The sequence below is a fragment of the Habropoda laboriosa genome, unplaced genomic scaffold (assembly GCF_001263275.1).
Source record: "Habropoda laboriosa isolate 0110345459 unplaced genomic scaffold, ASM126327v1 scaffold143, whole genome shotgun sequence".
Taxonomy (NCBI): domain Eukaryota; kingdom Metazoa; phylum Arthropoda; class Insecta; order Hymenoptera; family Apidae; genus Habropoda; species Habropoda laboriosa.
This window is the reverse complement of record NW_017100404.1, coordinates 2,909,232-2,918,783: the sequence shown is the minus strand read 5'-3', so window position 1 is coordinate 2,918,783 and position 9,552 is coordinate 2,909,232.

The following is a 9,552-nucleotide window of genomic DNA, read 5'->3' as shown; positions in this document are numbered from 1 at the left end:
AATTTTCAATGAAATTTCACGTGAACCGATCGCGATTGAAATACCGATCGAGTATCGACAAAATTCTCCACAGAATCCGAACGAACAACGACTCACCGACAGACGACATTTTCTACGATCAGCTGAACTGCATTTCGGTTTTCCCGCTTATCGATCCGGACACATTCGTCCACTTTTGCAAAAACCAACGCTACCAAAAACCCTGGCTCGCGAGTACACGAAGAGTATGGGAAAAAAAAAAAGAAATTGTAACCACGGAAAACAATACTGTCGGTGGATATAAGGAAAGAGCGTGAAAGATGTTTTAATACTCAGATGTAACGTATAATCTAATCGTCGTTCAAATAAATTTATATATCTTGACAGTGGATATATAAAAGATAAGACATTACATATGTGTATGCATATATATTATTGTTGCATTCCAAACAATAGTATACATGTATACGTATATACGACGATGTATATATATATATGTATATGAACTATTTTCTTCTATCGATATTGTGAGTGATTGCTGCGTGTTATCTCCATCATACGTTGCAAGGCACCCTGCTGCAATCGGCGACGAGACGCGAAACGAACGATTTTAGGTTGATGTTTAAACTACACATAGCAGATGTTATATAGGCGAATCGATGTGACGTAGTGGCTAAGTGGAGATTTTCATTCGAGCGTAAAAGATTTATCGCGGAAATGACGTAGTTGTTATCCTTGAATTTCGCAGTAACGAGAGCTACGTGCAAATATTTAGACGATAGCACCTTCTTACGTAGTGTGTATGTCCTTTTCTAGCATCACGATTTACTACTACTATATTCCCGTACGATTTGACAGAAATTTTTCTTTCCACGCGGATATAAACGACGAATTACCGAAGAATTTTCACAAATTTCAATCCGAGAGGTGTAATAATCACGATGTGAATGATTATTTTCTGTAATTTCTTTGTGAAATTGTGGAAGCTGTGTTAATTTGAATTTTATCTTGGATTGGAATGTGTTTTTTTTTTTTTTGTTGAAACTTTCTGTGAAGAAACAACAGTGGTAGTGAGTCGAAGCAACTTCCTCTGAATTCTGTATGAAGGAAGCAAATCGACGTCTCGCGTCGTTCGTCTTGCGTACGCGGAGCGTCTTGCGCGAGCTATCCCAACACCGAGCTATACCAAAAGCAAGCGACTAACAAAAGAGATTAAAAAAAAAGTAAAAATAAAAATAAAAATATGTATGATGTGTAAGCCAAGTGCCTTGTGTTCTGGTGACTAATCGTTGACTTTTAACTACGATATTAGAGGAAGCGAGAAAACGAGAGAACGAGCGAGAGAAAGAGACACAGAGAGGAGAGGAGGGCGAAAGAAAGTGGAGCATTTTTTGATATCGGCTCGAAGGGAAAGTGACGCGTGTTCTTCGGTGGGAGAATATTTTTCTTTTTCTTTTTTTAATCCGTTAAATAGACGTGTACACGCCGGCTTTTGAAATATTGTAATCGATGATTGCGTTGCAGACATAATGTGATTCGTCGGTTTCATAGGTAATTCTAGTCTCGTAGATTTGATTGTTGTAACGTGGAAAGATCATGGTGGAATATTCGTGTTTTTAATGTAAGTTTTGAAATATCGATGGATACTCTTTTGTCAGACGAAGATGCGTTGCTTTTGAGAAACGTTTTGCGGTATTTGGGGAACTCAATTTTAGGGAACTCGGAGAACACAATTTTAGAGAACTCGGAGATTTCAATTTTAGAGAATTCAGAACATTGAATTTCTGGAAAATCGGAGATTGCAATTTTAGAGAATTCGGAGATTTCAATTTTAGAGAACTCAGAGATTTCAGTTTTAGAGAACTCGGAGATTTCAATTTTAGAGAATTCGGAACATTCAATTTCGGGAAACGCAGAGATTTCAATTTTAAAGAACTCAGAGATCTCAATTTCGGGGAGATCAGGAACTTCAATTTCGGGGAACTCAGAAATCTCAATTTCAGAGAACTCTGCATTTTATAGCGACATTTATCTTCGACAAATGGAATTTCGAATCCTCCGAGAGGTTACAATAACGTGCCAAAGCACATTGGGTCCCGCCATTGTGCACGTGAATCTATTACAGTTTTTCGTTTCGCGTGTTTATCCGTAAAAAGGAGAAACGTTCCGTTTTGATTGCTCATTTTCTCCCTACTTTCACTGCCTGAAGGAAAAAATTGATCTCATAACTATGAACAATGAAATTTCGTTATCTCTGCAACACATTCGTTCTGTGCTTCATTGTAGGTAGATTCGAATAGACAGAGGCGAAGGTTGATTGTGCGCGCCATTAACTTAATGATTTCGCATGTAACAATGGTGCATTGTTCGATCCACTTGAAAGCAGCAATGACGTAATGATAATTTGTCGAACACTGAAATTGCTTTATCACTGTACGCGTTTCGCCTGTTACATGTATTAATCGCGAATTTTCCTGCAAACTCCGAAATATTTTCACGTACTTGATTATTCGAACAAATATTTCGTTCAGTCGTGCATGTCGATCTAAAAGAAAGATTCTATTGGCTGTTCCACTAATTTACAAGTTGATTTCCACGAATCTTTTAAAAATCCATTTACACCTCATTTATTCCAATTCACTTTGCAGCGAACTTAATTGCTAACGAAATCATCTATTCAAAATGCACTTAAATATTTTATTCAATCATGCATGTCCTTGAATTTTAATAGAGATTAATTTCCATAAATTTTCCGAAAGTCCATTTACAACTTAACAAACAGAATACACCTAACTTATTCCAAACTCATGTCACAGAAACAATCTTTCAGAGTGATTCACTTTGCAACAAACTTAATTCGTCGAACTCTGTCATTGAACTCCAACAAAGATTCTATCGACTAATCAACTAATTCCCAAATTCTACAACTTACCAAACAAGATACACCTAATTTCTTCAAAATTCACGCCGTACAAACAACCTCTCAGGCTGACACCTAACGAAACGATCATTTCGTAATATCAATACCCTCTCGCCAATTCGTTCCACACGACGTACCGCCAAAAATTTATTTACACCGCGTACGTACATTGTATCGCGTTAAATCGCGTTAGATCATCCCATGAGTCCATGCCAAAATCAAAAAATATTTTAACGAAAACCCCAACAATTTTTGTAATGACTCTACCAAAAGAAAAAAAAAAAAGTGAAAAGAAGCGATTACATTTAGCCTATCGATCCAAATTTCGATCTAGAATTCAACAGAAACTCACGAGATGATCTAATCAGAAGGGAAACTCGAAATTACCCTGATCATTCTCAGGAGCTTCGAAGGACCCTCCCGGTTTAGCTAGGATCTTCCTTGCAGCGCTGCAGAACAGTCAATAACGTTCTCACGAAAGTTGGCCAGAATCGAGGCGAGCGTGTGCGGTGTCGTGTCGCGTGGTAAAGCTGTTTTCGCGAGCGGAAACTCTGATAGAGAGAAAACAAAGGAAGCACGGTGAAAAACCATTAAACAGTGTGATCGGATGGAAAACTGTTGCGTTAGGAAGAATCACTCCTGCCGCGGTGCACTCCGGGCCCCTCCATCCCGAATCCCCCGTTAGCAAAAACGAGAAAGATGGCGAAGAAACTAAATAAATGAATATAAAGAAGAAGAAAAAATATAGGGGACAATTTTCATTTGTAGCGGGAATCGTTTGGTGTTGCGATAGACGGCGAAAAGTGTCAGAGCAGAATGAAACGCGAGTGTCTGTGTGTCTTTTGTATGCGCGTCCTGCGTCTGTGTGTCTGTGTGATTGTTACTGTGTGTGAAATGCACAAGATAAAACAAAAAGATAAAGAGGAAGAGAGAGCAGAGAGAGCAACAATGGAAAGCTAGAGAGAGGGGAAGAAAAAGAAAAGAAGCAGCGACGAGGCTCGAATTTGCGCGTGCACGTATGCATATACGTCGTTTCTTTCCGGCGATTCTACACTTTAAATGTAATAATCTTTTAAACTATGAACGAGGAACGAAACATTAGCTATGTCTAAAAGGAATTGATGTACATAGTAGATCTCGGTAGATAGCAAAAGTGTCGTGGCCGAGGGAGCTCTGCATTCATGACGCGCCTGAAATACGCAAAATCGTGTACGATCGCACGAATCGACGATGTCGAAGAATGAAAAAAAAAAAAAAACAAGACACACGTCGCCAACGGGTGAAACGTTAATCGAATGAAATTCGAAGGTGTTTTGTTTCTTTCTAAAGAGTAGGATTTAGCCGCCTCATGGATGCATTGAATCGGATGAGAAACCCCTTTAAAGCAGACAATCCTCTGTTAGTTAGTCCTTAAATACGCGCGTGTCGTGTCTCTGTGTATGAAGGAAGTACGGAAAGTATTAATTCGTAAGGAGCCGAAGTAATTGCGCCCCTTCCGTCACGTTCAACCCTCTCCCCGCTCATGTTTTCTCGTCCTTTTAGGTAGAAATACGAGTGCAAACGAAATTTCCTAGGGAAAGCGGATACGAGGCACGTTTACTCTCTCATTCGTTCAAACGTACAAGAGGAATTTACTTTTTCTTCGTTGCTCTTGAAAAGTGACAAATGTGAAATTGTTCGAACGATCGTTATTATTCGACCGAACGACGAAACTAGTGCCAATAAAGAGAAATTTCGAAATCATTTTCACACGCACATCTTCGTATCCGCTTGTTATTAGGCGTGTTATTCATATTTGCGGAGACTTTTCTTCTTTCTCTTGAATCTCCTGCGTAGACACTGACTTATTTCTAAGCTGGAATATCGCAAGAGGGAAAGATTAACGAGAGAAACCTGTGAAATCGAGAGAAACGAACAAGTCACCGCGATTCGTGTAGTCTTCGCGAAAATACGCGTTTCAGAAGGATTTCCACTTTACTCGCAAAATAAACAAAAATAAAGTATATAGGATATTTTGTACGATTTACGTTTGTTCGACTAAAATTTAAGATTACGGTTAGTAATTGTCGCCGTAGGCGATTCAAAGTTAGCTAGAACGTAAAAAAGAAATTGATCTTTAGTAGCCAGGAAAACGGAAACCGTTTCGGGGAAAATAGATCGATCTCGGAATGCTGTAAGATAAGAACGACTCGATGATGTTTCTCGTATCTAAGTCGTATGTATGCACGAACAACGGAATGTTATTTTAAACGCCACTCCTAACGCGTATAATTCCTGCAATTCTGATCGAGGCTTACGGGACAATTGTTGCGATCAATCGTGCGGCGATCGCTAATCAAAAAATCTGCACAGAATATCTCATTCGAGCGTATTACCATTTCTGTGGTAACATCCTGCTTTGATAGATCGGACAAATGAAAAACTTGCGCTAATCAAACTGGAACGTTAATTTTAATAGTGATTTCGTTGCAAAATTTCCCATCGTCGATACCTGAGTAGAAAAATTGATTTTCACCTCGCGAGAAATCAAAAGGAAGAGAAAAGAAGTAACAACACCGCCATGAAAAAATTGCCAAAAACTAACGCGAAAGACATGATCGTTCGCAGCGAGGTTCGCGTATCCAGAGCGACGAAACCGGAACACTTAACAATAAATACCGTGCCAAAAGAGAATGAAAAAAAAAAAACAAAGAATCGTCTGTGTGTAATCAAAACAAACGTCGGTTCCGGCCGACGACGGTCGAAATCAAAAGAAACAAACACTGTGGCAATGAAAATAGCAATGTCTCGGGTGTATCGTTCCATGATTCTTCCGTTTCTCCCTCTAGACACGTCGAGACTTGAAAAAAATCGACGAAACCCTCGTTCCTCTTCCACTCGTCTCTACGTACTTAACGTGCTACGATACTTTCTAGCGAAGAAAATGGGGTGCCTCGTGGCCCGAAAAAAAAAAAACGGCGAACGTGTAGTATGCAATAATATTCTGTATAAAGAGTCTGGACTTTTATATGTGTCGTGAAGCAAACCGTATGCGAGAACGAAAGCACGAAAAATCCCCTTTTCGATCCTCTCGATCCTCCCCCCTCCCCCCAAAAAACCTCCGATATATTCCCGATGGATTCCGCCGCTCGTGTGTGTTTCAATTTGAACACGTACGAGAATCGAAGCGACACAACACCGCGTTCAATGCAGTTCCGCCCTCGGGAGTCGCGGTGAGTCGCTGAAGAATCAAAATTGACAATCAAAATGAAGGACGATTCGTTGAGACGCGAGGAAAGCGAGTTTGAAAGGTACGACTGAGAAGAATAATTGAAAGGTACAGTCGGTGGAGGCGATGTGGGTCGCGAAATCGGACAGGCGTCCAAGTACTGTGCAGAGATGAAAAGTTGGGTAACTGAAGGAATGCAAGTGTGATTGATTATACTGTAATAAAGGCAGCATATTTTTATTGGTCGAAATAATCACATCTGCTATGCAGAGATGAGAAATTCAGACGGGTAGAGTAATAGGCAATCACAAAGACCAAAATGGTCACATCTACTAATTAGTGTGACGAAGAGAGAAAACGAGAATGAGACAGAGCGACAGAAAGCGATCTAAAGAACTGCAAAGCAATAGTGTATCTACTCATGGTAGAAATTATTCGTGAAATTCTGCTACTATGTCAACGTGTGCCGCGAAGAACCTAAGTATGAAGATTTCGGGAGTGTCGCAGAGGGGTGTAGCTCATCTTCGAATCTCTGCACAGTAGTACGCATAATCGAAGCGGCAAGACAGCAATTCGAGAGAGATAAAAATCTCGATCCCCGCTTCTTTCGTTGCAGTATATTTAAAGAACTTCGTCTGCGCCTTAATCGTCGACAGGTTAATGTTTACTAATCTGGAAATTACCATTGAGCAAGGGGCGACAGAGACTTTTAATACCGTGTAGCTTGAATAAAAGAAATTGTAAGCAGAAATTTGATGTATAAAATTGACAAATGACAGACGACTCTGAGTCGCTGTTTAACGCTTCGATTTACATCGCTTCCATCGACTGTACGTTTTCGTGCTCGGTATTAATCATCGATGATCGAGTAGACTCTCGGGAGCATTGTCGCGCGGAAAGATTGCGGATTGCATCGATTACGAAGCGAGGAATAGAATTTTCGAAGCTTTGAAAGACTGCGTGCTAACTACTATTTATGTGAACGATATACTTAACATGTATTATACGTAACAGTGTACACAGTAACCGTGGCTGAAGCTCCAAATCAAAATGCACAGATCTAGAAACGAACACAGATCACCGAGACGATTTTTCGTCCAGTTCACGGTGAATCGGTGTTCGATAAATCATTTTTGCGTACTCTTAGGCAAAACCTTGTAAAGCGAAAACATTGGTATAATGATCGAACTCGAGGTAAGACAGTCGCGGGAAGGATACGATTTTTTAATTCGCTGATTAATCACCGGAGATTTGTAATGGATTTTAAACATCGACACCGAGTGAATGAAAAGCTGAGCAGTGCTTTGTCGCCGTCGATATATGGAAATTTGGCGAATTTAGTTTCGCTGTAGGAAAATTAACCGGGTCATCCCTGCTTGATGGAACGGAAAAAAGAAATCAGAGCGTCCTGTTTTCGTCAGATTTAATCGAATAATTAAGCAATAGGGCTGGATGTTTGTATTAGAGTAATTCACCTATTAATTTATCGTGCATTCATTGTTTATCAGTGTTCATCGCTATGTACATAGCAAAAATATAGTTATCGGTGTTGTTCATTCGAAAATTTTCTGACCAGAAAGCTTTGTAAAGATCGATCAGAGTTTCACCCTGATCTTTCTGCGAGATCTTCCTTTTCCATTAAGAAACGATTATTCTTCGAGCATAGATCGTTGGAATAACGACGTAAGTCCAGCTCTATTTTCCTATGTCGGAGTTTCTCAACCTTTTTCCTAACTATTATCGGCGTTTCTCGATCGAAGATGAGACCTTTGAATAATCTAAAAAAATCGTCAAAAAATACCGGTTGAGACTCAAGATTCCGATTGAATGTTACGAATCGGAACGAAACGAGCTTCGAAATTGATCAATCCTTCGGTATTATCGTTGTATAATAATCGAAATTTCTACGAGAGAGGTGTAAAATCGAAGTGAAAGATGAAGCTGGTTTTTTCTTTGCGATTCGATGGAAACGAAAGGGTGAAAAACGAAGAATCAAAAGCAGAGAATGCGAGAGCGAGAGAATGAGGGAGAAAAGGAGAGCGAGCTAGACGTCTGACATATCAAAAGACAGAAATTCTTCTTGACGAAAAAAGAACCACACAGCAATACCTTTCCGCTCAATATGGATAATAGGGGAAAGAGAAACTTATAAACGATATTTTGAGAGCCTTTTAATCGGTGAAACGTAAAAGAGAAATTCGACGCATTTACAGAGGCGGGTAGGCGAACCTATAGATAATTTTCGGCGAAATTTTAACACTGAAAAAAAAAAAAAAAAAAGAGAGAAGAAGAAATGACACATTCGTTCGTTTCTTTCTCACGTACAATAGCGTGTAAAAACTGTCTCGTAGAAAACGCGACGAAACAATTTCTAAAGAGCTGCTTTGTACAATAAACGAATCATCAAATATGCATTTCGATTCTGACAAATTTCCAAATCAACGTCATCCATGTATCGTGAATTGATGAATGCATTCTGCGATCACACACACACACACACACACACACACCGAGGATTCGTGTATCTGAAGTAAACCGTGAAGGAAAAATTGAAGAAAAATCGACAGGGCGAAAGGAGTTACGAGAGAAAAAAAGCACCGATTCGTATTTTAATGCTTAAATAATTGTAACGATCGTGACTCTCTCTCTCTCTCTCTATCTCTCTCTCTCGACAAATAAAACATATACTATCGTCCTTTTGCGTGCTCGAAAGAAAGATACGACGAACACAGATCGAATCGAGATTAGGCAAGTTCGGAAGCTTCTACGACAGAAAAAGGAAGGAAAATAAGAGAGAAACTTAAGTATAGATACACGAATATGTTAGATGTACACGAGTAAATGTTTCTATGTCCCGTTTGACGAAGAGATCGAAGAGAGACGTTGAAGAGAGGAGAGAAACGCGCCCGATGTGCGATCGGCGAAACGAGAGGCAGAGAGATTCGTTGGTGAGGATCGACGAGAGTTTAAAAAATGGGATAAAGGAAGTAAGAGAGAGAAAATGAAGAAATTCCATCTACCTGCCGAAATCACACGACGAGAGGAGAACAGTTCGTTGAGAAAGAGCGAGGATACGTACGCAACGGTACAAGATAAACGAAATAATAACAAAGATGTGTTTGTAAGATATCGACTAAAAGTCCTGAGGAGAGTTTCACTTTAAGAAGAAAAGAAAAAAGTAGTTACGACGAAGACAATGTAAATGTATGAAAGGTCTATTTAACCCCTGAACACCATACTTCTAAACCCCCATCTCTCCCACCTCTGTCCTTTACGCAGAATCCTTCCTCGACATCCTTTTCCTCCCTCTGTACGACGAGTGTAAAAAAAAAAGAAGAATATCATGTAAAATTTAACACACACACACACACACACACACACACACCGATTAATATAAATATAAATATAAATATTATAAATAAATGAATAAATATAAATATATATA